This window comes from Sus scrofa, chromosome 18 (genome assembly GCF_000003025.6).
Source record: "Sus scrofa isolate TJ Tabasco breed Duroc chromosome 18, Sscrofa11.1, whole genome shotgun sequence".
NCBI lineage: Eukaryota > Metazoa > Chordata > Mammalia > Artiodactyla > Suidae > Sus > Sus scrofa.
The window spans coordinates 52,375,725-52,403,252 of record NC_010460.4 but is presented as its reverse complement, the minus strand read 5'-3'; the positions used below and the strand labels follow the sequence as shown (position 1 = coordinate 52,403,252).

Sequence of the window (27,528 nt, the reverse complement as noted above, 5' to 3'; positions counted from 1 at the left end):
CCCGCCGGGTCCCCGCGCCCGCAGCGGGTCCCAGCGGCGACGCGGGCGGCGGCGAGGAGGCGGCGCGGGCCGGGGTCGGGGGCTGGCGGGGTGGGGGGGGGAGCCCGGAGCCACGCGCGCGCGCTCCCTCCCCGCCCTCCGCCCCCTCCGCCCCTCCCCGGTCCTCACGCAGACACATTCAAGCCTGCTCCTCCTCTTCCCCCTCCTTGACCCCGCGCCCGCTCGGCGCGCCGAGGCCCCACCCACCCGGCGAGGGGAAGGGGGCCCGGGCGTGATGTCACCGCCGCCCTCCCCGCCCGCGCTCGCGGGGCCGCCCCGCCGCCCCCCCTCCCGGGCGCCCCGCGCGCCCGGGCTGCGTCTGCCGGCTCCCCTCGCCTCCCACCCGCCTCTCCGCTCCCCTTGCTCCCGCGCCCAGTTTGGGCTCCGCTTTCTTCTTTCAGGGCCTCTCGGATCACAACCCCCGCCCCCCCTTGGCTCGCCCGCTCCTGGTACGTTTCCCGGGGCCAACCCTGAAACTCCCGCTTTGGCCGGAGATGCTTTTGCAAAGTTCAGGGTTTTCCTCGCCACCGGACTCGTCTGCCCTTGGGGCCAGATCTGGGAAGTGGGAACTCCCGTTGCCCAGCCTGCTGTCCCCGTGGGCCACCCTATAAAGGACACAAAAACAAAGCCCCGGGGCTTGGAGCGTGGACTGAAACGCGGTACTCTTCCCAGAGCTGCAGAGTGTCTCTGTGCCTGATTTATTTTCAGCGGCCTGTACGAGTGAAATGATGTTCCCTCTTTCCTCAGCTGGCCAGCCTGCAGGCGTCTCTTCGTTTTGCAGTGTACACCACCTGAATCTGTAACCCCAAAGAGGAGTTCCCACGGGGGGGAACAAAAGAAGAAAAAGAAAGCGAACCCCGGTGGCGCTCCCAAATCCACCCTTCCCAGGGTAAGCTGAGACCCCACCCACCCACCCGCCGCCAGCAGCGCCGCGGAGCTCAGGGTGCACTTGTGTTGACTCGCTGGAGCGTCTTGACTGAAGGAAGAGTGTGGGTGGATGAATGATTAGCTCTTATGATCGGAAGAGCATTTTGAGATTCACATGCTTCACTGGAGAATTCTTCTTTCAGCGAATTAATGGTGGTATTCAGTATTTGTTTCCTGGGACTTGTTGCTTATCTCAAAGACTCCACAAAAGCAGACCCTGACTTAAGCTTTTATGGTCGACGCAGTGCAGATAAAGTAGGGCTGAAGGTCCTTTTTAAGCATGTATTTTATGATTTCTCTATCTCACCATGCTGGGGGCGGGCGCGGGGGTGTGTGTGGGGGGAAGCCCACCACTTACTCATCCTACGGAGCAGGGGTCTCAGGAGACCTGGGTGGTGGTCCCAGCTTCTCCTCCCTAACTGGCCTCAAGCCCAGCAGGATTTGCTGAGTATCCACAAACTCTGGGCCCATCTGTGGAATGGCGATAGGAAAACTAGGCCACATACCTCCCAGGATTTGTAAGGGTTTGCGTTGAGATAATGCATGTGAACGTATAAAGGCACAGAAATGCCCAGGAATTATTATTACACCCTTTGCCATATATACTCCTTCAGCACCAGTCACAGTATTTTTTTTTTTTTTGTATTCACATACTGTGTCTGCTTCCATCACAAGAATGCAAATGACACATCCTGAGAGCCTCCTCTGTTCACCCAATGGCAGAAAAAAAAAAAAAAAAAAACCAAAAGAGAAAGACAGCCAATAAATCAACACCCTGAGTAAACTAGATATTTTGACTTTTACTTAAAACAGTCCTCTCGCACATTTTGGATCATGAAAATCTTGATTCTCCGTTTTAAAAAGACAAGAACAAAGAAGCAGCAGCTAATCTTTTCCCCTAGAAGAGCTAAAAACAAAAGAGGAGAAACAAAGCTGGTGTCTCCTGCTTGTCCCTGGTGTCCTCACCTACAATTCTAGGCAGAAGTTAACAGTTTTCTGCTTCAGGAATAAACATTTATGTTGAGTGGGCACGTTTTGCAGAAATGGTACAGGAAGTGAAAAAAACATGGTTTGCCTTCATGTGAGTTAAATAAGGCCAGAATGCAGGGACTTTCAATCTATTTTACCACACAAACTTTTCCCAAAGGAAACCTTTAATGGAATCCCGAAATATAAGAGAGCTGCTCTGCTCGCAGTTGGGTTGGATCTCAGAGCCCAGCCCCCTGGCCTCTCCCCTGTCACTCACCCCCTTTTCTTCAATGGCTCCAGAGATAGCTCTAAGAATCCCCAAGGCACCTTGAAACTCAGTTACTCTCCTGATAATGATACACAAGCCCTTACTGATTTATAGGGCTCTGAGGGGCCCCGCCTCTGCGTCTAAAATTCCACCATTCGAGATTCATTTATTGCCATGTTTCATCACTTTTCTTTTCAAATGCACATGTCCTAGGAAATTTTAATGTAGTGAGTCCTCAAAATGATCAAGTTTATAAGACAGTTTTTGTTCGTTTGTCTTTTGGCAACAAATTGGATGAAGTTGGGGACTTGAAGGTATTCATAGGAGTTTCCCATGGCTGTCCTAACAAAGTACCACAAACTGGGTAGCTTAAACAACACCTATCTATTGTCTCAGCATTCTAGAGGTTAGAAGTCCAAAGTCAAGGTCTCAGCAGGGCCTTGAACCCTCTGAAATCTCTGGGGGATGATCCTTCTTTGCTGCTTCCTGCCTTGCACAGGTGTCTTTCAAACCCTGGCGTGTCCTGGCTTGCCACTGCTTCACCCTGTAGTCATATGGCACCTCCCTTTGTCTCTCTGTCCCCTTCCTAGGGGCACCAGTCATACTGGATTAGAAGCCTACCCTACTCTAGTATGACCTCACCTTAACTAAGGACATCTACAAACACCCTGTTTCCAGATCAGATCACATTCTGAGCATCCAAGAGTTGGAACCGCAACATCTTTCTGAGGGGGCACAATTCAACGCGTCACAACACCGAAAGTCATAGAGAATGAAGGACCTGCAATGGAGAGGTCAAAGGCGGAGCCTTAAGCTTGGACGCTCCTCCGTATTTTTTGGCCCTGCCCTGTGTCCTTATGCATCATTCCTGTCCATGCCGTCGCTCACTGTTACAGCTCTTCCATCTCCCTTGTCAGTAGCCCCCAGTTCATTATTGGGAAATCCCGAGAGTACAGCTCGTGTGTCCTGATGAGCTCCCAGCTGCACGGACAAAATTGCAACTCAAACTGGCTTAAGTTAAATGTAAAGAGGGAAGGGTGCTTTGTTGATGGAAAAGTCCAGACATGCACCTAAGGAGGCTTCAGGCAGGGCAGGGTGCAGGGGCTCAGTGTCAGCTGAGTTCCGGTTCCATCTTTCCGCTAGGCTTTATTCCAAGTTCATGCACATGTGGGGGGCCACCAGAGAAGGTGGCCAGAGGCAGCTCTTTTTACATAATCAGTCTTACTGATTGCCTTCCCAGAAAATAATCTCCTTGGCCAGGGGAGGCCACATCCCTCTCGACCTGGCAAGAGGGATGGTCGCCTACCCCGTAAACAGCACAAGCACGAGAGCCATCCTGTGCTTCCTCCCTTCCCGTTCATGCAAGACTGTCCCCTTCCCTGCGACGCCCCTCCGGTACATGCAGGACGGTCACTTTTGCTTGGCTGCTTCATGTCCTCAGCCCACTGTGTTCTGGACGGTTCTGGGGCATCCTCAGTGCTCTAAAGTCAGTACATCCCATCTCTATATGGGGAGAAGGATTTTCTTACTCTTTGAAGTTATACTGGTTCACACGTTTCCTAATATTTTGTCCTCATGTATGAATGTCCTACTGGTTTTCTTTCCTAAAAAGAGCACAAAAATAACGTTTTCATCCCCAAACTCAAGATAATAGATGCTCACAATGCATCACGTTCTTAGCCCCCTGTGTACCCACACACCCATCCATCCACCCAACCAACCAACTATGCGGCCAGCCTTCCTCCCTTTAGTTACAGCTTACTATAGAGCCAAGACTACCTGCCTCATACTCCCTACACTTAGGGTGAATTATTTCCCAGAAGGCGTCTCAGTCTTGTATGCAGATAGACTCTTTGCAGACGGTATAACCAGCCCACCCAACATTTCCAAATGTTTGTGGATTCAATAGACAATACAGCTTAATGCTGAAACTAGGACCTTAAACATCCGTGTGTGTCTCTGTCTTTCGGGAGTGTGCCGGGGTCAGTTAAGGATTCTCACCTCTTTGAAAAATGGTCGGAATGGAAATTCTGTATGGGCCTCACTTGAGACCTGCAGTCCAAAGACAGTGAGGTTTTCTGCACCCACCTGTGACCCATCTGTGAGTGGGAGCAGAGGGAAACGGCAGACCTCCCTCTCAGCCAGGGAGCCCTGACGGATCTGTGGACGTGAGTACACGGGGAGGGGGTACGTGGCCCCTGGAGGGGTGCCAGGGAGCCGGGGCAATGGGCGGAATTCCAGACCTGGTATCACCCAATGGTCACTTTCTCCCCTCCTTCCTCTGACTCCTAGTCTTCTAAAATGCTCTCTTTGGGGTTCAACCCCAGGGCCATGGCAACCAATTCCGAAACGGACTGCCTGATGTCCAGGGGGCAACCCTAGGTCCCTTTAGGATTCCTGCCGCCTTGTCATTTCCCGGAGGTCATGCTTCTGCATGCAGTGCACCCACCAGTGGGGATGTCCTGGGGGACGTGTAAGGAAAGCACGTGGGGACTCGGGCAGACCCCGAGCCACACGGATGGCTCAGAAGCACCCCAGGGAAGAGAACCCTCCCTGGGCTGGCGCAGAGTGGCGGGCCGGAGCTTCCCCACGCTGACTGGCCAGTTGCCAAGAGGGAGAATGCTGCTAAGTGCATCCCACAGGCGCCCTCCTAAGGGTCTCACACTCAGCACCCGCATAACTTACTCTTCCATCTCCCTGCAACGTTGGGATTATAAATGGAACCCAGATGTGGGCTGTGTCCCTCTTCACCTTGGAGATGTAGCTGTAATTGGCTTGGACCTCAGCCAGCCGCACAAGTTGGGAAGACCTCAAGCCCTCCCTGTGGATTTGGGCACCGATCAGAGCCCCCCGCGGCTGCTGCCTGACACGGCCCTGCCACCTGCTCAGACCTTCCCGGCTCCAGGGGAACCCCCGACCCCGCATAGGGGGAAGCGTGGGAGAGTTTACTGATGACTGGGGGAGCTCAAGGGTGATTTTCTCCATCGCTCTCTTTCAAAAATGAAATGTTTCTCTCTGCGTTTCAAACGAAGCACTTTAGCGACCGGCGTCTGTTTCTTGAGGTCCCGCCTTCCTTTCCTGGCGGCTGATTCCCGTGACAGGCTGGTTTCACTTGCTTTTCCAACTCTCTTTGCCCAGGGTCGGCTCCACTGCCTTGGTCATCGGCTCACATCACCCGGCGGCAGACAAGGCTCAGCACTTCCTTGAGTTTCCGTGAAGCGAAGGTAAGAAGCTGCTGTAATTAAATAGCGTATCATTGCGCTCGCGTGAATACGTCCCACCCTGGACCCTTCCTTGTGCCACGGCCCCCACTTCTCACCCATCGCCTTACACTTGCAGCCACATGCCTTTACCAAATCCGCCACGCTCCTGAAAACATTTCGAGTTTGCTGGTTTTGCTGCAAATAATCCATGGACACAAATGGTAGGTTTGACAGAGTCTTGTCCTACGAGGGCTGTAAAGAGGGGCAATGACGTCACACGCATCACAGCAAATCCTTCCAACCCTTCCCACTGAACTTTCTGTCCTTCACTCATCTCTGGCAGTGTCCCCACTGCATTATCTTCTTTTCTCTTGTTGGGTGTCCAGCCTCACCAATTCCCCCAATTATTCCCCTTCTATTAGAGCCGTCTGCTTTTTTTTTTTTTTTTTTTTTGCTTTTGCTGTTTAGGGCCGCACCATGATGGCACATGGACGTTCCCAGGCTAGGAGTCCAAGAGGATATGCAGCTGCCAGTCTACGCCACAGCCACAGCAACACCACGTCCCCGCAGCATATGCAACCAGCTTACCACAGCATTGCTGGATCCTTAACCCCCTGATCCATCGAGGCCAGGGATGGAACCCGCATCTTCACAGAGACATCGTCGGGTCCTTGACCCACTGAGGCACGACGGGAACGCCTTCATGAGCCCACGGTCTCATCTTCTCTTTTGAGTCTTACTCCCCGACCCCCCCCCACACACACACCAGGCAACTCATTGTGTATTTTTTCCCAAACGCATATGAGGCATTCCTATGAGGATGTGAATGAGTAAAACTTCCTGTATTTGCGAAGTGAGAAGCGGAGAGAACTGAGGCCACACCCCTGGGGAACGTCATGAAGCATCGGGCGATTTCAAGAGGAGATGCGACGCAGGGCTGTGCTGGGACCCCTCGTGCCCGGCCCTTTCCCACCGGGGTCACCAACTGTGGGGCTGGGAGGAGGAGCTGTGCGGATGAGGGTGGCGGGTTAACAGGACTGGTGTTGGGAAGAACAGTGGGGTCTCATCCCCCAAAAGGCAGCAGCGAGGCCATCCAGGAGCAGCGGAACTGGTGAGAGCAGAGCCTGTGGTGGCCGGGGGAGAATGTCCAGGACCCAGAGAGACGGTGGGGCCTCAGAGAGCCTCGCAGGGGACCAGAAGGATGTGGGAGCGCTGTGCCCCATTGTCCCGACCCCTGAGGGCTCAGCTGGTGGTTACTGTTCCACCTTGGTTATTGCAGAGCCTTTCCTGGCCCTTCCAGAGGCCTGCATGGGGAGCACGGGTTATACACAGAAGGCGGAAGAGAGGCTTCTCTTTCCTGTCTCGCTCCCTCTCTTTCTCTCCATCCGTTTCTTTATCTCTGTCTCCACCTCTTTCTCTGTCTGTCCATAACGTGGAACATATGGTTCGGCTTTTTATGACAATGACGAATAGTCACTTCTTTGAGGCTTTCCTATTAGTCAGAAGCATACAAGACAGGACAGACCTGGATTTAACTCATTTCTCCACCATTATTCCCTTTATAACTTTACCAGGTCAACTCGCTCAGTTTGCCCCTCTGTAAATTGGAGAGAGTGGTAGCCATTGCCTAGGGTTTCCGTGTGAGGGAACGGACATGGTAGCTGCATGATACAGGGATGGGCCTTCGGTCTGCATTCAGAGATGCCAAGAAAAGCAAATTTCCTCTTGCTCCTTTTATTTTTATTTTTATTTTTTTGTCTTTTTGCCTTTTCTAGGGCCGCTCCCGAGGCATATGGAGGTTCCCAGGCTAGGGGTCGAATCGGAGCTGTAGCCACTGGCCTACGCCAGAGCCACAGCAATGCGGAATCCGAGCCGTGTCTATGACCTACACCACAGCTCACGGCAACGCCGGATCCTTAACCCACTGAGCAAGCGCAGGGACCGAACCCGCAACCTCATGGTTCCTAGTCAGGTTCGTTAACCACTGCGCCACGACGGGAACTCCCTCTTGCTCCTCTTTTTATGCCCACAGAGCCCCATGGTACCAGTCGCAGCTTTTTCACACTCAGTAAGGAGGACACCGGGGAGGTGGGTGTTTAAAGGTGTTCTACCTCACCTAGGAAAGTGTGACTTGTTTTGCAGAGTTTTTTTGTTTTGCTTTGTTTTTTTACTAAAACATACAATGTCACAAAACTATTTCAAGAGTCTATGACTCATAATGAATTTTTGCAGGAAAAATTTCTCCCCAAAGAAACAACCTGCCAATTCCAGCTAACGTACTACTCTCGCGTGTGCATGATCACTTAGAAACCTTTACCAGTACCTTATCCAAAACTCACACGATCCAAAGAACCTGAGCCTTGGCTAATCCAGGTTTGTCTTTATACAAACCCATCACCGGGCCTGGCCTGTGGCATGACCGTGTGCAGGCAAGGCTCAGGGAAGAGACGAGGATATGGCAAAAAAATGTAGGGAGTTCTCTTGCGATGCAGCAGGTGAAGGATGTGGCATTGTTGCTTCAGTGCTGGGATTGCTGTTGTGGTGCGGGTTCGGTCCTGGCTTGGGAACTTCCACATGCCCCGGGGGATGCCAGAGAGAGAGAAGGAGGTGACGGTTCCTTCCTAGTTTGGGCTGTTTCCAGGTCAGGGACTCTGATTGAACTCCATTCAATCATTTACTCATTCAACAAACGTGCATTGAGCATGTGATGTGTGATAGGCTGCACAAGCCGCTGGGCAGATGGCGGTCACATTCCTTGTCCTCATAGAGCTTAGAGTCTAGAAGGGAAGGGCAGCATGAAGGACAAGGACAGGGCAGCATGTGACAGATGTCAGGGTGGAGGACCTGTTGTAAATGGAGCGGTCATGGGGGCAGGGGAGCACTCTGGGGAGGTGACTGAGGCCGAGATTGAAGAAGGCAAGCCGTGCCGAGGCTGGCAGTGTGGTCCAGGCAGAGGGGGGGCGGAGGAAGTAGCATCGCTGGAGGCTGGTGGGTAGGCAGAGCTTGCCAGATTCCAGGACAGAAGGTCAGTGTTGGCTTGGCTTACATTCCATTTGATCCCGGAAATTAATCCTACAGCCTTAGGTTAAGTCACGAGGAGTTCCAAGATCCTGCTTCTGAAGGCATGTTGTTACAGCTAAGTGTCCATCTATGCTTAGCTCATAATTTTACTCCTGCGTGAATTAAGAGCCACACGCTGCATTTATTTTTCTTTCCTTCAAGTTTCACATCACATTTGAAAACACTGATTCTACATGTTGTTTCGGTTCCCAGGATACCACAGAAAGAAACATGTGCTCCATTTATTTACCATTTGACATACAGAATAAAAAATATTCGTTCTGCTCACTCCTTAAGCTCCACCAACATTAGATATGTTTTAGGGCAGAAATATACAAGGTCACATGTGGTATCTATCTGTGGAGTGCATTTCAAAGAAAGGCACGCCAACAAGCACATTTGTATGAAGGCTGTGAAGCAAGATCAAGGTTGAGCCTGAAATACCAATGCACCACCGTCGTAGTTGCTTGTTAACTTGAATTAACGGTGCCTGCTCTTCTGCAGTCAGATTTCATCTACACATGCAAAGTGAAGTGGAGAATTGAGTAAATTATCTTTATATGGGCCAGGCAATTAAGACCAAAGGTGGTTAGTTAGCCTGAATTATCCAGATTCTGGTCTTAGCAGAAGGCTGCATCAGAAAGCCAGAATGAAACACTTTTCTTTTTAACAATGTTAAATAATCACCGTGTTGATTGGAAGGGTGCTGGGAGATGGCCATCAAAGTTAAAGTCTCCCAAGGAAGGAACCAGGCCATGAAGAATTCATGCAGGTTTGCCCAAAGAAGAGAGACCTGGGCAGTCACTAAATTCCTGCATGTTTCTGAAACCCAAAGAGAGGGGGTTCAGCTTGGACAAAGCACCTCTCATAATAAAGCTTCTGTTAAGGACAGGTTGTAGGGTTTTGCAAAACTCACTCTTTTTGGTACTGTCTCTTCTACCATGCTCTGGAGCAGCAGTGGGCACAGACACCAGTGTTTCCCAAGGGAAATGATTCATGTCCCAGAATCTTAACCCTCAGCTCCAACGTGCTTTCCGAGAGTCTTCACACAAGGGTCTACTGATGTGTGGTGGCTCGGGCTTTCCCCCTCTTACCTCGCCTCCTCAAGATCCCAGTTACAGAAGTAATGGAAGGGAAGGATTTGGATACTATCAAGTCCATAAAGCAGCTCTCTTACATTTAAAGTTCAGCTTGGTGTTGGCGAGAGCCTAGGCTCAAAGAATCACAGTCAGTGTTAGTTCTGTCCCTTCTTGGTGATGTGTTTTTGGACAAACTGCTCAGCCTCTCTGAGCTGCAGTTTCCTAGAGGTGAAATGGAATCCTCAGACTTACTTTATGAAATGAGTTAGCAAATTCAATACCATTGTATGTATTCCCTGTCTGGTACACAGACACTCAACTTAATTTCTTGCCCCTGTATTTTAAAGATACTTAGAGTAAGTCCAGGATAGGATCTTAATAAACATATCTTAAATGAGTTAGGTAGATAGAGAACAGATAGATGGACAGACAGATAGATAATAGGTAAATAGATGATATGTAGGCAAATAGGTGATATGTAGGTAGATAAATAAATGGCTATAGAGATGATAGTTAGATAGACAGATGATAGATATATAGAGAGAGAATAGGTAGATGATATGTAGGCAGATAGATGATAGGGATTACCAACAGATAGACAGAAATAGTTGATAGATAGATGGATGGGTAGATGGATGGAAAGATAATAGACAGGTGGTAGGTGGAGAGATGGAGCGCCATAAGGAAATGAAGCTGGATGTTACTCAGCTTGAGCTTGTGTCGGCATAAAGATCTCAGAGACCCTCCGCTCTGGTTTGGGTAAAATGAGGTTGGGCAGAGTCCTAATGGAGGAAGCTCCTGAGGGCCACATCGCTGAAGCTGGGTCCCCTTCCCGCACCCTTTGTTCCTTCCGCACCCGCTTCCACCTAGTGCAGTTCTCAGGGTGCTCATTCACACACGTGACGGGTAGATCGCCCCAAACCTGCTCGCCTGGGATCCAGGCGTCCACTCCTGCCCGGGGCGGAGCGGGTAGGCCACAGCTGTTCCTATCCCTAGGGGAGGGAGGGAGAGTCAGGCTGCCTGACCCGGATGTTAGCCTCCCCGCCATGTCTTCACAGGGTTCAACCCACCCCTCCTCCTGGTCCCAAGCGCCACTCTTCCGCGCCACTTTCCACTCGCTCCTAGCTTATCTCCACATGCAGAGGAGGTAAAAAGAGCATCGACTCCCATGTGGACGTTCGCTCATGCATTCGTTCATTTATAGTTGCATGCTTGCTTTCTGCTGGACAAGGCTGTCTCTGGGCATTGCATGTGGCCTTCTACAAAGGAAAGAGGAAAAACTGAATCTTATCGTGGAGCCATGTTGATTCATAGAGCACACATCGTCCAGGTGGTGCAAAGAGAATCACGCTGGACCTACAGTCTTGAACCCGAGGGAATCCCCAGTTACGTCCTCCCCTCTAAGAAATATCTTTTTGAAGCCCCCCACCTCCCCGACCCCAAACAATTGTTGTCTTCAACAGTTCATATGTTTTTAGTCTTTTGGTAGTTAAAACTTTACTGAACCATCTTTTTTAAGGGATAATTATTCTTCCTGCTGGGACTGTCTGGCAAAATTTTGTGACATCCCTGACCTTCCGAGAATGGGTTTAGATGCACCTGATCCCTGATCTGTTATGTGCCAGCACCCCAGCAAGCCAGTCCGTAATCAATTGCCTTCGAACAAAGTGGCTCCTGGAAGAAAGAATGCATCTGACCTTTATTGCTTACCTCTGATTCCCTGTGCTTTGCCTAGAGAGTCCCTCTGAGGACTGGGTTTCTCCGACCACGTGGTAGAATGCATGACTTCAGGTGGGATGAGAAGAAAATTTACCACCTTTGGCTTCAAACCCTGGAGAGGGAGATGACACTTTATCTCAGATTATATCTCAAAAATTCCATGGGATGAATCCCATAAACCTAGATGTAGGAATTAAGACTTGCGGTTGGTTTGATTTGCAGGGAGAGAGTGTGTAGCCTAACTCCTACTTCCTTACACCGGTGATGAGATGGTGACATCAGCTTCGTGTGATGTACAGGCTTGAAGGGCAGGTGGTGGTGGAGACAAGCGGAGTTGTGAGAGGCCAGGCGGGGCGATGTGTGCTATTTCAATATTTCGAGTTTAAAGTCTATGTGGCAATCAGAGTTAGAAATCTTCCAAGGATACGAGACATATAAACATGGAGTCGAAGAAGAGGCTGGACAGATTTGACTTGGAGGTAAATCCTAAATACATGGGACTCCTAATTACCTATTAGTGAAAACTATGGGAAAAGATGAACTCACCAGGAAAAGCATGTAGGTCCCCAGAAGCCAGCGTGACCCAATCCTGGGCAAGGACAACGCTTCAGGGATTGACTCATAACGAGGATCCAGCAAGTGAAGATGGAGAAGGTGAAGTTGGACCAGTAGGAAGGAAACCAAGAAAGGAAGGAAGCGTTGTTAAAAAATGAACTGCCCCTGTTCAGACACAAGGAGGGGTTAAATGAGATGAGGATTCAAAAGCGGCTGTTGGATTCGGCAATTTGATTTCCTGAAGGAACATCTGATGCCCATCTAATATGTGCCAGGCACTGTTCCAGATGCTGGGGAGAAGTGGGGAAGGTGGGAGCTATGCTGCCTCTCAAAGGTTGGTGTGCGTCTCAGGTACCCAGGAATCTCTGTACCAGGTATGAGCTGCATCGGTGGCCTGGGGTAGAACCAGAGGTCCTGCCTTTCTAAGGAGCCCCCAGGTGATGTGATGCTGTTTATCTACAGGCCTCACTTTGAGCACCAAGACGTTAGACACGATGACACTGCGGATTTTAATAAGTCAGCTTGGATTCTCAGTGGAATAGTGGGACCTGATGGTGCCTTTGGAAAGCAGTTTCAGGTGAGTGGAGGCTGGAAGCCCGTGGCATCAGGCGGTCAGGGGGTGGGGACGAACCGCTGTGAGGAGGGTTTGCACTGGTAGCGATGCAGCTGATGTAGGAACCTCTGGCTGTATGTGCACTGGTGTGACTGACTGGCCATGACCAGCAGGAAGATTTTCCAGATACCATCTTCTGTCCCTCAGCCATACCCTCCCTCCTTCCTTACTTTTCTAAACATAGTATGTACCATGGTTGAGGTTTCTCTAGGCTTGAGCAAGTGTATTGCTTAGAATTTGATCTCTCCCAGGCGTAAAAATGAAAGTAAAAAAAGGTTGGGGAGTTCCCACTGTGGCACAGCATCATCGGTGGTGTCTCTGCATCACCAGAGCGTGGGTTCGATCCCTGGCCCGGCACAGTGGGTTAAAGGATCAGCATTTCTGCAGATGTGGCGTAGGTCACAGCTGCAGCTGGGATCTGATCCTTGGCCTGGGAATTCCATAGCCGTGGCCAAAAAAAAAAAAAAAAACAAGACAAAAGCAAAAAGGTTGGACTTGAAGTATTGACCTGAAGACGCATTAGGGAATTTGGTATGTTGATTTCTGGGGCTCTCGGGGTTTACGTGTGAATGTGCATTAATGTAGTCTAAACACAGTCTAGTAGAGTCTAAAATTATCTGCCGCATACATTTAACTGGTTCTGCTAACTGGTTTTACAGAGGGGGCTAATGTCTATCTTGTCAAAGGTTGAGGGTCCGTGCAGTTGCTAATATTGTGTGTTTTGCGGCGGGGCATCGGCGGGGTGTTTAGAGGTAGCTGCTACCGGGGAGAGGATGAACATTGCAAAGTGCATTCTCATCTCGGGACAAGGCGGCGGAGTACGGGACCTTGAGCTCACCTCCTCTTAACCTGCGTTCTGCCACTGCTGAACCCAAGTGTGACGTCCTCCCTCCATCCCCCGGTTCATGGAGGTGGAGGCAGGTCCAGCTGGCAGGCCAGGTCTCCCAGGACGGACATGGACTGGTTGGCGTGAGGCTCCAGGTTACTTCTTGATTAAGAACGTCTAACCATGATCCTGGGCAGTCATCATCTAGTGTATTGAGAGGTGACAAGTCTCATCCAGCTGCAGACATCCTGAGCTCTCTGGGGAAATGAAGCAAAGGGCATTGCAGAAAGAAGGAATGCAGAATATTCCATTTCCTGTTGGCTCACTACCAGGATTCTGCATCCTGTTCCATTTTCATTAAGGTTTGTTGCACATGACCCAGTGCTTAATTTTGTGATGGGTGGGTGTGAAACCCAAAGTATTTGAGGGGGATTAGATATTGTTGACACTGCATTGGGCGGGAGACTACCAAATGCTTTCCTCCATTCCTGTAGCTCAGTCGTTTCCCCAGGGAAAAGAGCATTGCACGCTCTGGCCTGGAGTCCCAGCTCTGGGCAGACTCTGTGTAAGAGTTTCTCTTTACAGACTGATCTATGATCCATGACACCCTGTCTGCAGGACAGGCACAACACAGTGGCGATACGGGACAAGATCCGAACTTGCCCTAGGTAGAATTACAATTCTCCTTCCAGCCTTCCTAGCTAATCCTCGGATCAGAACACACTTGGAACGCTGAGAGAAATAGGTATAGCAAGAAACACAGTGGACCTGTTGGTTTCCATGTCTGGATCCATATGTATGTCTATGGATGGAACATTCTGGAAAAGTGACTCAACATTTTTATTGTCAATTATTAGAAGTCTATTATTTAACTAAAAAAAAAAAGTGCACACTTAAAACTCCTAGCCAGTGTACTTTTGGGTCCTTTTCTAAAGACCCTCCAATCTCAAATCGGTAGTAAACCACAGAACTGTAAAAATGTCTGCAGTTTTTCCCTCAGTGCATCCCTGGACGTTTTGTTGAGAATCAAAGCATCATAAAGTTGCTCATATTCTCTCCTGTAGGGACAATGGCGTAATTGGGAGCTGAGACCCTGACTAAGGATTTGAAGTCCAGTAAACCATAAATACGGCCACTGCCCTACCGGAAATGTGAAGCCATCACCGCTGTCAGTGCTGGTGATTCCTAACATTTTAAAATCATGTCCAAAGACGGAAGCCTGTCTTTTATTATTACAGAGGGCCTTCGCAGTTATCTTGTCCAGCCCACAATTTGGAAATAAGGATTTTCAAATCGAAGACAGTTAAGTGATTTGCTTACTGTACTTAGAGGCAGAACCAGAGGGCATCTCTGTCTTTCTCCTCTGCTAAGTTCAGCCCCGCAGCACCTGCAAATTAAACATGTAAATATGGGAAAAGAGGAAACACATGCATAGAGGCAACGGAAAAGTTCCTTTATCATCCATGTGACCCAGTATTAGTATTTTTTATAATAAGATATTAAATAGGGCATCTGGTTCATAAGTGTGCTATCTTTCTGAGAATTTTGGAGAATATTTTATGGGACAAAATGATGCCTTTGTCTGCATCTGAAGACACTTTCCTAACCAATGATAGACTTTCAAAATTATTCCCTTAGAACAGGCGCTGGCAAACTTTTTTTGGTAAAAGACCAGATTGTAAATATTAAATTTTTTTTTCTTTTATTCTTGTTTCTTTTCCATTAGATAGTAAATATTTTAGACTTTTTAGGCCACGCCGTCTCTGTGTAACTTCTCAACTCTGTAGCCAGAGACAACAGTAAGAGAATGGGTGGGACTGTGTTCCAGTAAATCTATTTATGGATGCTGACATTTGAATTTCATATAAATTTCATTATTTTCATGTGTCACAAAATGCACTTCTTCTTTTGATTTCTTTTCTCCCCACCCATTTAAAAATAGAATACGCTTCTAAGCGTTCAGCCCCACAGAAACAGGTGGAGGCCCAGACTTGGCCTGTGTGTAAGATGCTCTGTCTTTAGGGGGGAGAAAAGGGGTCGAGGGTCCGAGCTGAAAGGACTGACTTTCAAACTGGTGCCGTGACTGTGGAAACAGTGTAGAGGTTTCTCAAAAAACAAAAAACAGAACTGCCGTGTGACCCAGAAAGTCCACTCCCTGGTTTTACCCAAAAAAACCCCAAAACACTAATTTGAAACAATGCACCCAGTGGTCATAGCAGTATCATTTACAATGGCCAAGATATGGAAGCAGCCTAAAGGTCCATCAACAGATAAATGGATAAAGAAGATGTGATGGCTAGCTGTCTAGCTAGATTATCTGTCTGTCTATCTCAGTATCACACATCTATCTATCTGTCTCCATACATGGTAGAATACTACTAAGCCATAAAAAAGCATGAAATGTTGCCATGTGCAGCAACATGAATGGTCTTGGAGGGCATTATGTTAAGTGAAATAAGTCAGACAGAGGAAGACAAATAGTGAATGATCTCACTTATATGTGGAGTCTAAAAAAGACAACAAACTAGTGACTATAATAAAAAGAAGCAGACTCACAAGTATAGAGAAGCAACTGGTGTTCGCCCTTGGGGAGAGAAGGAGGACAGGCAGGATGAGAGCAGGGAGAAGGAAGTCGAAACGACTGGGCGTAAGACAGGCTCAAGGATGCTTTGTACACATGAGGAATAGAGCCAATATTTCATAATAGCTATAAATGGAAAGTAACCTTTACAAATTGTGTTAACAGTTTAAAAGCTGAATACATAAACAAAAAGTTACTTTCAGAATATGTGCGTATCTTGAGGTGGTTGCTTAACTTTTTGGTCTTGCAATGCAGGGCCCACCACCTATTCACAGGGTGACTTTGGGGACCGAGTGAGGTGCCACATGGAGGGCCCAGCCTGGAGTCTGAGCAGAGCAGATGTGAGGAAATGTGAGCTCCTCTTCCTGCCTTTTGCCCTCCGAATCCACGTATAACCACACACCCCTGCACACACAGAGTTTACCTTACAAAAAAAGTGCGTTTCTTCCCTTCCTCTTACTTCCTTCTTCCCTTTCCTGGTTACCCGGGGGCCCGGAGGGATGTGAAGGTCCCCAGAGGACCCGCCTGTGGAACTCAGTGTTCTGTTGGAAAATCAGTGGTCTCTGTACTGAGAGCCACTTGCTTTCCCTTTACTTCTTTCATCCCGTAAAATAAAAACAAAACGGTCACGATAAACCATAAACCAAAACGCCAACCTTTTCCGGAGTCCAAGTGTCACTAGGGAACAGCGGATTTGGGGAACCTGGGTGATTCTCAAACCCCGGAATGAGAAAGCTTCGATGAACATGTATTGTGTTAAGGCAGGTGGACTCCAGTTTGCTACCACATCAGAATTCAGAACCTTCTGCAGCTGTCACCTGGGCGTCATCACCATGCCGAGAGGTGTGGTCCATCCGTGGCTACCCTTCCAGGCCTCAGCTCAGAGCCCAACTTAACCGACCTCTGAGCCCCCAGAAAAACCACACTCGTGAGAGACGCTCCTCACGTTGCCTGGGCGTCGAGAGACTCCTGCCCACCTACAGCTCAATGCAAGGCCAGCACAGACGTTCCCAAGCTTCCTTCTGACCCACAGACAACCCTGCAGGGGACATCAAGTCACAAGAGGGAAGCTGGATTTTTATTTCCATTTAAAAATGGATGCCATTTTCCCAACATAAATGCAAAGGGGAAACTGGGCGAGTGGATAGAAAAATATTGCAGATACTTACTTCTAGAATCAGACGTCTAAATACCTATTAGAAAAGTTGTGGGAGAAGGAGGAGGGAGTGGGATGGACCAGGAGTTGGGGTTAGTAGATGCTAACTCTTCCATTTAGAATGGACAGGCAGTGAGGTCCTACTGTACAGCACAGGGGGTTGACCATGATGGAAAAGAATATTAAAAATGTGTATATGTATATATATATATGAATATAACTGAGTCTCTGCTGTACAGCAGAAATTGGCACAACATTGTAAATCAACTATTCCCATCGTGGCTCAGTGGTTAACAAACCCAACTGGGATCCATGAGGATGCAGGTTCAATCCCTGGCCTCCGTTGGTGGGTTTAGGATCTGGCGTTGCCATGAGCTGAGGTGTAGGTCACAGACACAGCTCAGATCCTGAGTTGCTGTGGCTGTGGTGTAGGCCAGCAGCTGTAACTCCTATTCGACCCCTATCCTGGGAACCTCCTTACGCCTCGTATGCAGCCTTAAAAAGACAAAAAAAAAAAAAAAAAATTAGAAGTTCCCATTGTGGCTCATTGGTAACAAACCAGACTAGGATCCATGAGGACTCGGGTTCAATCCCTGGCCCTGCTCAGTGGGTTGAGGATCTGGCATTGCCATGAGCTATGGTGGCGATCTCAGATGTGGCTTGGATCCCACGTTGCTGTGGCTGTGATATAGGCTGGCAGCTGCAGCTCTGATTTGACCCCTAGCCTGGAAACTTCCATATCCTGCAGGCATGGCCCTAAAAAGACAAAAAAATAAATAAGTAAAAAAGAAATGTAAAAAAGAAAAGTTGCCTGTCTTCTTATCTTCCTAAGTCATTGCCATGGAAACAGCCCAGAATGGGATTCTGCCATCCAGGTGGCCTGTCACTGATTGGTTGTGGAGTGCCAGACCCCATGGCAGGCACAGGGACCTCATGAGCTAATGCCACAGTGCCTGCTCAGAAGGGTCTTGCTGTCGTGGGGGAGGGGAGGCCATAGGCAAGCCAAGGAATACGGTGCACGGAGGGAAGGGCCATGACAGGGCGATTGGTGGGCCCCATGAGCTCCTAGTCTAGGTGAGGGTGGACAGAGAAGCTTAGAGGAAAGGACACGTCAGCTGAGGTCGTAAAGTTGAGTACGACTCAACTAGGCAAAGGATGGGTGGGGGCGCAGAGAGGAGAACGTGGAAGAAACTGAACAACCACAGCTGACACGTTCTGGAGTGCTCACCCTACACTGGGCATCATGTTTTAGGTCTCATCTCAATTATGCGGTGGTTACTGTTATGGGGCCCTTTTTACATGATGACACAGAGAGGTTAGGTTGCTGGCTCAGTGTCACACAGCTAATAAGTGGCAGAGCTGGGATTCAAACCAGGCATTTTGGTTCCAGAGCCTTAGTTCTTAACCGCTACACAGAAAGAATGGCAGGCGAGCACATGGTAGGCTCGGAAGCCATGGCCGCTTACCTGGTCAGGTCAACTGGGGCTGCACCTGCAAAGTGAGCCCACGTTGAGAAATGAACACTTGGAGTTCCCGTCATGGCTCAGCGGTAGTGAACCTGATGAGGATCCATGAGGTTGCGGGTTCAATCCCTGGCCTCGATCAGTGGGTTAAGGATCCGGTATTGCCATGAGCTGCGGTGTGGGTTGCAGACATGGCTCGGATCCCGCGTTGCTGTGGCTGTGGAAAGAAATGAACATGCCTCACATATCACAGTGCAGAGAGGACTCTTCCACGCTGTTCTCACTGTATATGTACAGAAAGTGACCACTGAAGTAGCCAGATAAAATGTGGGGTGTATCTCTGTGATGCTCAATGAAAATGACTTACATATTCTTATTTTTTAAATTTTTAAATTTTTAAATTTTTTTTTGTCTTTTCAGGGCCACATCCATGGCATATGGAAGTTCCCAGGCTAGGAGTAGAATCAAAGTTACAGCCCCCGCCTGCACCACAACCACAGCAGCCTGGGACCCAAGCCGAGTCTGTGACCTACACCACAGCTCACGGCAACGCCGGATCCTTAACCCACTGATGGAGGCCAGGGATCCAGCCCACAACCTCATGGTTCCTAGTCGGATCCGTCTCCACTGCGCCACAACGGGAACTCCTACATTTTCTTTACATCATGTAATTATAAGTAGAAAAATTAAATAAAAAGTATTGAGAGAACCCTCTTTCAAAATTTATGTAAAAGTTCTAAATAGAATCTTTTCAACGTTTTTACTGCAAAACTTGACCTTGCTTCCACCCAGATAACTTTTTTTACAAACAGTTTTTATGCTTCAAATGTCTACAAGGAGCACGACTCGAGTTTTCCAGGAGTTCCCATTGTGGCTCAGTGGGTTAAGGACCCTGTGAGGATGTGGGTTCGATCCCTGGCCTCACTCAGTGGGTTAAGAATGTGGCATTGCTTGCGGCATAGTTTGCAGATGCGGCCACGGATTTCTGTGGCTGTGGCGTAGGCTGCAACCGCAGCTCTGATTTGACCCCTAGGAACTTCCATATGCCGCAGGTAACCCTCAACAGAAATAAAAATTTCTTCCTGCTCATCTCTTCCAAGTCCTGAAAGTCGCCGTCAACTTACAAGTAAGAAAACATTTTAAATGCTTTATTTTACGACCATTCAAAAAGGTATAAAGGTTGAAATGATGTTAAGGTGTCTGAGAGCTCTTCTTTTCCTTTCCTGGACGAGGATGGACAGGAGAGTGAATTTCCAAAGCAGGCAAACCATTGGAAACAAAGCATTTTGGGTCCCTGGTGAAGTTTGAGCTCGCATAAGGCTCTGGGCTGTCAGGGGGGGCCTCCATGCAGCCAGCTGAGGCACCTGCAAGGAGGGTAGTGTCAGCCGGCCCTGGAAAGAGGTGTTCACTCAGGTGAAGGAGTTTCCAGAGGGACCCCCGCAGCCCTGCCCACCGCTCCCCACGCATCAGCATCTTGGGCTGTGGCCACGGCCCCGTCTGCAATGCGCTGTGGTCCAGCCCCCGTGTGACCTCCGATCTGCTCGGCTGTGCTCAGAGGAGCCCTGGACAAGGCTGCTGCTGGCCCGAGCCCATCAGCCTGGCTGCCCCATGGCCAAACAGCTCCGTTTCCGGTGTCCCCTCTATTGCTCCCCGGTGACTCACCCACTGGGAGGTTCGAATTAAGCGGTGCTTGAGCCTGAAGGCTCTGGAGCCAGTTTGCCAGGATCGGAATCCCCGTGTCTCCTCTTCCCAGCTCTGGGGCTGGGGGGTGAGTTAATTAGCACTGCTCTTTCCCAGCTTTCTCGTCTGTAAGATCAGAGGCGCTCTGTGAATTGAGTGACTTTGAACGTGCAGAGCTGTACGCCTGTGCTCCTCAGACAGCAAGTGCTCAGCAAACCTGCCCAGGGTTCTTGCTTTCACATCCTCGAGTTCGGATCCCTTGCTTAGTGACCGAATGTAGATATTGGTTTAATTGTTCAGGTCTTTAAGCTCCAAAGCTGTTTTGTTTTTTTGGGGGGGAGGGGGTTGGGTTTTTTTGTGTGTGTCTTTTCTAAGGCCTCACCCTCCGAAAAAGGAGGTTCCCAGGCTAGGGGTCTAATCAGAGCTGTAGCCGCCGGCCTTCGCCACAGCCACAGCCATGCGGGATCCTTAACCCACTGAGCGAGGTCAGGGATGGAACTCGCCACCTCATGGTTCCTAGTTGGATTCGTTAACCACTGCGCCACAGTGGGAACTCCTCCAAAGCTGTTTTTATTCTCAGGAAATCACTGTGAATATTTATCTATTCATCTATCAAACATTTATTTTCTTTATTTACATTCCAGGCCTGGCTGGACCTAGCGATGAGAAATGAGATATGTATTCATGGAGCTTATAGTCTAGTGGGGAAGAAAGAGGGCAAATAAAAAATCTATCAAGACAAACCATGCTAAGGGCCATGAAGGAAAACACAGGACACAGGGCACAGGACACAGGACACAGGGCACAGGACACAGGACACAGGGCACCAAAGAAAATTCCACGGGGCCATTGACTGACTTAATTCTGTTTGGAAAGTGGTAGGCAGTTGTGCTCTGAGCAAAGAGCATTTAAAAGAGGCAGGCACACTGCGTAGGAGTTGGCAAGGATGTGGGTGGCAGGAGGAATGAATTCTCGCCGAGGAAATCTGCAAGGAACTCTTCAGGCAGGAAGGAGCTTGGTGTGTGCGAGAAGCAGAGAACCCCCTGGGCCCAGGGTCGAGAGCGTGTGTGGATAGGAGTGGCTTGGAGAATAAGCAGTGGTCAGTCAGCACACACCGCGGGGACTTCCTTTTTGAACCCAAGGTTTGAAAAGTTCTGAGTAGGGGAGAAATATGACTCGGGAGGTCTTGTTGTGGCACAGCCAAAATGAATCTGTCTAATATCCATGAGGATGCAGGTTCGATCCCTGGTCTTGCTCAGTGGGTTAAGGATCCAGTGTTGCCATGAGCTGTGGTGTGGGTCGTAGATGTGCCTCAGATGCCATGTTGCCGTGGCTGTGGTGTAGGCTGGCAGCTGTAGCTGTGATTCGATTCCTACCTTGGGAATGTCCATATGCCGCGAGTGTGGCCCTAAAATCCAAAAAAAAAAAAAAAAAAAAAAAAAAAGGAAAGAAAGAAAGAAAAAAAGAATTAAGGTTCAAACTGTGGTGTGCCTACATGGGTTGGGAGGCACTAGCTGCTGAGAGCCTACTGGGGGCTGTTTGCGTTGAGCACAGGTGAAAAGTGAGGGTGGTTTAAACCAGGTGGTGGCAGCGGAGACAGAGGGAAGCAGGTGCCTGACTGTGCATTTTGTAAGGAAAGTTGACAAGACCCAGAGACACACTGGAGGTGGAGCCAGGTGAAGAAGAGGAAGGGGAGAATTATGGTCTCTGTGGTCTGTCTTGAGCAAGTCGGTGGAGGGTGGCACCGTTTTACTGGGATTTGAGAAGAAATAGCAAGGACTTAATTGTGAACATTCATGCAGGTATTCGTGAGAAAGGCATGTGGAGATACCCAGATATATAGTGGACTAAAAAAAATTTTTTTTAAAGAGAAGGCAGTCACTGGGTGGAATTCAAAGCCATTGGAGTGGATGAGACGGGCAGGGCAAGAGCACAGTGTGAAAGATGAGGGGCCCACTCAAAGCTTTGCCCTCCAACCTGCAGAGGGACGCGGGTAAAGAAGACACCAGCCAAGGAATGGCCCCTTGGGGGGCCAGCAAATGCTTCAAAAAGACAGACTGGCCTCCTGAGTCCAGAGCTGATGCACGTCGAGGCCGTCAAGGAAGGTAAGCATTTGAATGTGCTGTGGATTCGGGAATAAAAGCTCTTAGTCATTGGCGCCGTTTCTGTGAAATGGTTGGAGAAGAGACAGACCAGAGGGAATGGAAGGGAGGAAGCCCCACCGTCCGCATTCGAACCTGTCTTCTCTTCTGTGCCCTGCCCTGTATCGCTCCTTCATTTTCTTGCCAAGAAGGTTGCAGCGGTAGCCGACATCTACTCTCTCATTTTCTAACCACCCACCCACCGCCTCCGTCCGCCCCAGCCAAGCCCGTGAAATGCATTGCCCACTTCCGGAAGGCATCGCTGGCCGTCTTCAGGAGCCGCTCCGTCGTTTCTGACGTCATTCGATAGTAGGAAAACAAAAATCCCTTCTGTTTTTTTATGAGGCATTTTCAGGTATCGGGTGCAGAGGTAAAAGTTCATAAGCACATACTCTTAATGAGCTAAGCGCGGGAGCGCTAGATAAATAAGAATGATTCGGTTTGACAATTGCAGGGGCGGAACACGGAGTCTTTGGTTGCATAGTCCAAGAAGAGTGATTGTCTTTCCCCCTGTCTTCATGCCATGACAGGTAGCTTTCCCGTTCCTTGCCAGTTTCATGAACTTGGATTTGGACACATTCCTTTCCCACCTGGTCAAGAAAGTAGAGCGTATCCGAATACAAACAAGAGAAAGGGACGTTAATAGTATCAGGATCATTTTTGATGTATTCTTATTAATGAAAAAGGAAAATTGGGGAGTTCCCATTGTAGATTGAGGACCCCACGTTATCTTTGTGAGGATGCAGGTTTGATCCTTGGCCTTGCTCAGTGGGTTAAGGATCTGGTGCTGCTGTGGCTGTGGCATAGGTCGCAGATATGGGTGTTGCTGTGGCTGTGGTGTAGGTTGCAGTGTATCTCTGTTTTGACCCCTCACCTGGGAACTTCCGCATGCTGCAGGTGCATGCCAAAAAAGAAGGAAAAAAAAAAAAAAGAAAGAAACATAAAATATTCACAAACTTCGTAACTTTATAGTTAGTACCAAATTCCTTGTGCTACAGCACAATCCTGATGAAAGAAGACTCGAAGGCCTCACGGATAGAGCTCGGGCAGTTGGGTATTGTGGGTAGTGAGGCTCCTACAGGAGGCGTAGACAAGGCATCTGACTTGTGAAGTGCCTTCTGTGCTCAGGAGCTTCAGTTTTATCCAAAAGAGTGAAGGAGAAGCCACAGGAAAAGGAAGACTTCTGGAGGCAAGGTTGAACATGACCCAGCAGCATGGAGGTGGGTGAAAGGAGTGTTGTGGTGACCCTGGGGAGAGACGAGGATGGCCTGAGGTGGGAGAGCCGGCAGAGATGAAGAGAGCATATTTGGAAGAGAAGCAAGATTCTTATTCTTGGGTAAAAACTCTGTTTTTTTAATGGCCACATCCACAGTATATGGAGGTTCCTGGGCCAGGGATCCAACAGGTGCCTTTGCAGTGACTGGGGCTGCTGCAGGCAGGTTCTGAACCCACAGTGCCACAGTGGGAACTCCTCTATGGGAAAACTCTTGGTGGTTTGCGTGTAGCACATGATCCCGTATCACTCGGTAAAGGGCTTCACTCTGTTTCCCTTTTGAGCTTCACGTCTTCTTTCCCTTGTGCTCCAGTTTACAGCAAGACAAGTTCGTTGCAGACGGAAATACCATTTTGGTGCTTTCTTTTCTCTTTACACTCCCTTTAAAAATTCTTCAGCTCTGTTGGCACCAACTTCTATCTCGGTGCTGATATCTCCCAGGGAACCTGCCGGAAGTCCAAAGTCAACACGAATGTGCAGCAGTTAGAGTGGGACGTCTTTCACCTTGGCCTTTGTACTAGCCAGCTTTCTAAATTTTCCTGTTTCCTTCTTGGGTACTAATTCTCCCTGTCACTCAGATTCCAGACTTTGCTTTAATTTAAAATTATACCCTTCTTCAGAAATTCCCTTTAACTAAGTCATATTTTTCTTACAAAATACCCCTGAACTTTATCTTTGCTTCTGCTCTAGCCTTCCATCACTTACCACGATGCTTGGCATAGCACAGGCTCCTCGTATTGACTGATTGATTGACTGACAGTCTCCTTAAGTCTAGGGCCTCACATCTTTATGCCTGGACCGATGCCACGGGCTCCTAAGTCGGCTTTCACATGCTTGCTCCCTTTGCTGGGAATCCTTCTAACAGGTTCCTTTGCCAATCATATAATGTCCAAACCCCATACATGCACCCCATCTACCTGTGCAAATTTGCTAGAGCTGAAATAGGTCTCAGGGTGTGAGGCATGCCCAGGAGACCTGAGCATTCCTTCTTTCACTCTGCTGGCTTTTGGGGGGATTGTCCCCCCAGAAGGCTCGGAAGCATTATGCAAGGACCACTTGCTGGTGGACTCTTTTACTTAAACGTCAATCTTCATGCTTAGATTCTACGATTCTCTTCTCATTCCCTTCAAATATTGTGCTTCCCCATCCCATTCGCACATTCCCTGCTCCACCAAGACACCCAGGTGGCCACCGTGTCTCCAGTTATTCACCCAGGGGTTATTCCTGGCCCCTCTCTCTAAGTCACCTCTTTGTGTACAATACAGTTCCTCTCTGGAGTCAACGCTCTCCGATTCTACTGCCGATGCTACTGCCAACGCTGCTGTAAGAGACATCATTTTCCCCTTGCCTTCTCCCTCCTCTCCCAATTTTACTGACATCAAATACACATAACCTGAAATTGACCATCCTAACTCTGTTTCCATGTACAGTTCAGTAGTGTCAAGTCCAGTCATATCCTTGGGCAACCGCTACCGTCATCCGTTCTGAGAACACTTTCCGTCTTGCAAAACGGAAACTCTGTGCCCATTAAATAATAGCTTCCAGAGTTCCCATGGTGGCTCAGCAGGTTAAGAATCTGACATGGTACCCATGAGGATGCAGGTTCAATCCCTGGCCTCTCTCAGTGGGTTAAGGGTCTGGCTTTGCCACAGGCTTCGGCGTAGTTTGCAGATGTCGCTTGGATCTGGTATGGCTGTGGCTGCGGCTGTCTCCAGTGGCTGCAGCTCCATTTCGACCCCTGGCCCAGAAACTTCCACATGCTGCAGGTATGGCTGTAAAAAACAAAAAACAAAACAACTTCCCGAGACACTCTTCCCGCAGCCCCCAGCAACCACATTCTACTCACCACCATTGTGTTACTCTACACAATGAAATATTATTCAGCCTTTAAAAAGAAAAGGAAATCCTGCCATCTGCCACGAGGTGGATGAAACTGGAGGGCATCATGCTGAGTGAAATAAGACAGACACAGAAAGATACAGATTGTGTGATCTCACTTTAATTTTTCACTTGCCTTCTCACCTGGTCTCCTTAATTCCAGATTTGCCCTTTCTTCTAATTCATTATTTCTCTGTAGCTAGGGCTGCCGAATTATAGTTTGAAGGACAAAAACCTGCCTGTTGCTTGTTTTTGCAAGTAAAGTTGGTTGGAACACAGCCAAGCTCATTGGTGTATATTTATCTGGGGCAGCTTTTCGGCCACAAAGAAAGCAAAGAATAGCTGAACGCAGATTCGTATGGCTCAGAAGTATAAAATAGTCATTATCTGGCTCTTTATAGAAAAAGTTGGCTGACCCTCGATCTATAGTAACGAGCGAGTTTCCTAAAATCTCAATATGATCACATTACTGCTTAGTTTAAAATCTTGCCATGATTTTTCTTTGGTCTTAAAGTAAATTCAAACAATTTACTAAAAAGAAGCCTAAATCGTGGATCCATCATGATCTCATACAAATTCCTTCCTTGCTACTGTTTCTGTGTGTTTCCGGTGGCCTGCCAACCTCTCTCTTGCATACAAAATCTTTGTACATGTGATTCTTTCTGGCTTAAATGCTGTTCAGGCTCCTGTCCCCTTTTCTCTCCTCCCTTCCCCCCACTGTTACACTTCCAGCGAAATCTTACTCTTCTTTTGGTTCACAAGTTGTCTTTCCCTTGCAAATAGCTTCCCTGACCCTCTCAGTCTGATTTGGTTCCCGTGCTACGCTCTCTCATGGCGCTCTCAGTCTTATTATTCTTTTAAACAGCTTTATAGAGGCATAATTTGCCTCTCATACAATTTTCCCTTTGGAGGTACAGACTTTGATCATTTTAGTACATTTATCCTTGTGCACCCATCACAACCATCCCATTTTAGAACATGTCCATCACCTACAAAAATCCCCTCATGCTTATTTGCAGTCAATCCTGCTCTTACCTCCAGCTTTCGGCATCTCTAATCTGTGTTCTGTCTAAATATATCCTTTGGGAACATATCACATAAATGGAATAATATGTAGTCTTTAATATCTGGATTGATTTACTGAGGATAATGTTTTTGAAGTTCAGCCGCCTTGTAGCAGGCTTATTCTTTTCCACGGCTGCATAGTATTCCATTGCACAGATGTCCCGCATTTCCTTTACTCCCCACTCGATGGACATTTGCCTTGTTTCCAGTTTGGGGCTCTGATGAATAAAATTGCATTCACATGCATGTCATGATCCACCTGTCCCACTCCTGGACGTATATCTGGAGAAAACCATAAGTCAAAAATATACATGCACCTCTATGTTCACTGCAGCCCTATTTACAATAGCCGAGACATGGAAGCAACCTAAATGAAAGAGGAATGGATAAAGAAAATGAGGTATAGGAGTTCCTGTTGTGGCTCAGCAGGTTAAGAACCCAATGTAGTCTCTGTGACGATGTAGGTTTGATCCCTAGCCTCACTCAGTTAATAATGCAGTGTTGCTATGGGAGTTCCCGTGGTGGCTCAGCAGTAACAAAGCTGACTAGTATCCATGAGGACACAGGGTCCATCCCTGGCCTCGCTCAGTGAGTTGAGGATCTGGTGTTGCTGTGAGCTAGGTGTAGTTCGCAGACATGGCTTGGATCTGGCATTGCTGTGGCTGTGCTGCAGCTCTGATTGGACCCCTACCCTGGGAACTTCCATATGCCTCGGGGGTGACCCTAAAAAGAGACACACACAAAAATGAATGCAGTGTTGCTGCAAGCTGCAACATAGTTTGCAGATGAGACTCAGATCTGGCGTGGCTGTGGCTGTGGCATAGGCCTGCAGCTGCAGCTCTGGTTCGACCCCTAATCCGGGACCTTCCATGTGCTGTGGGTGCACTGAAAGGAAAGAAATAAAAGGAGGATGTAGTACACATATACAATGGAATATTACTCAGCCATAAAAATGAATAGGATGTTATTTGCACCAACATGGATGGATCTAGAAATGATCGTACTAGTGAAGTGAGTCAGACAAAGAAAGACG

General features: G+C 48.6%; 1 long non-coding RNA gene across 1 annotated transcript; it reads left to right on the top strand.

Annotated features, from left to right (window-relative positions):
- LOC110257576 lies at positions 303 to 26,890 on the top strand. Its single transcript, XR_002340376.1, has 5 exons — positions 303 to 488; positions 787 to 928; positions 5,342 to 5,427; positions 12,282 to 12,396; positions 22,122 to 26,890. It is a non-coding gene; the product is annotated as an uncharacterized LOC110257576 (long non-coding RNA).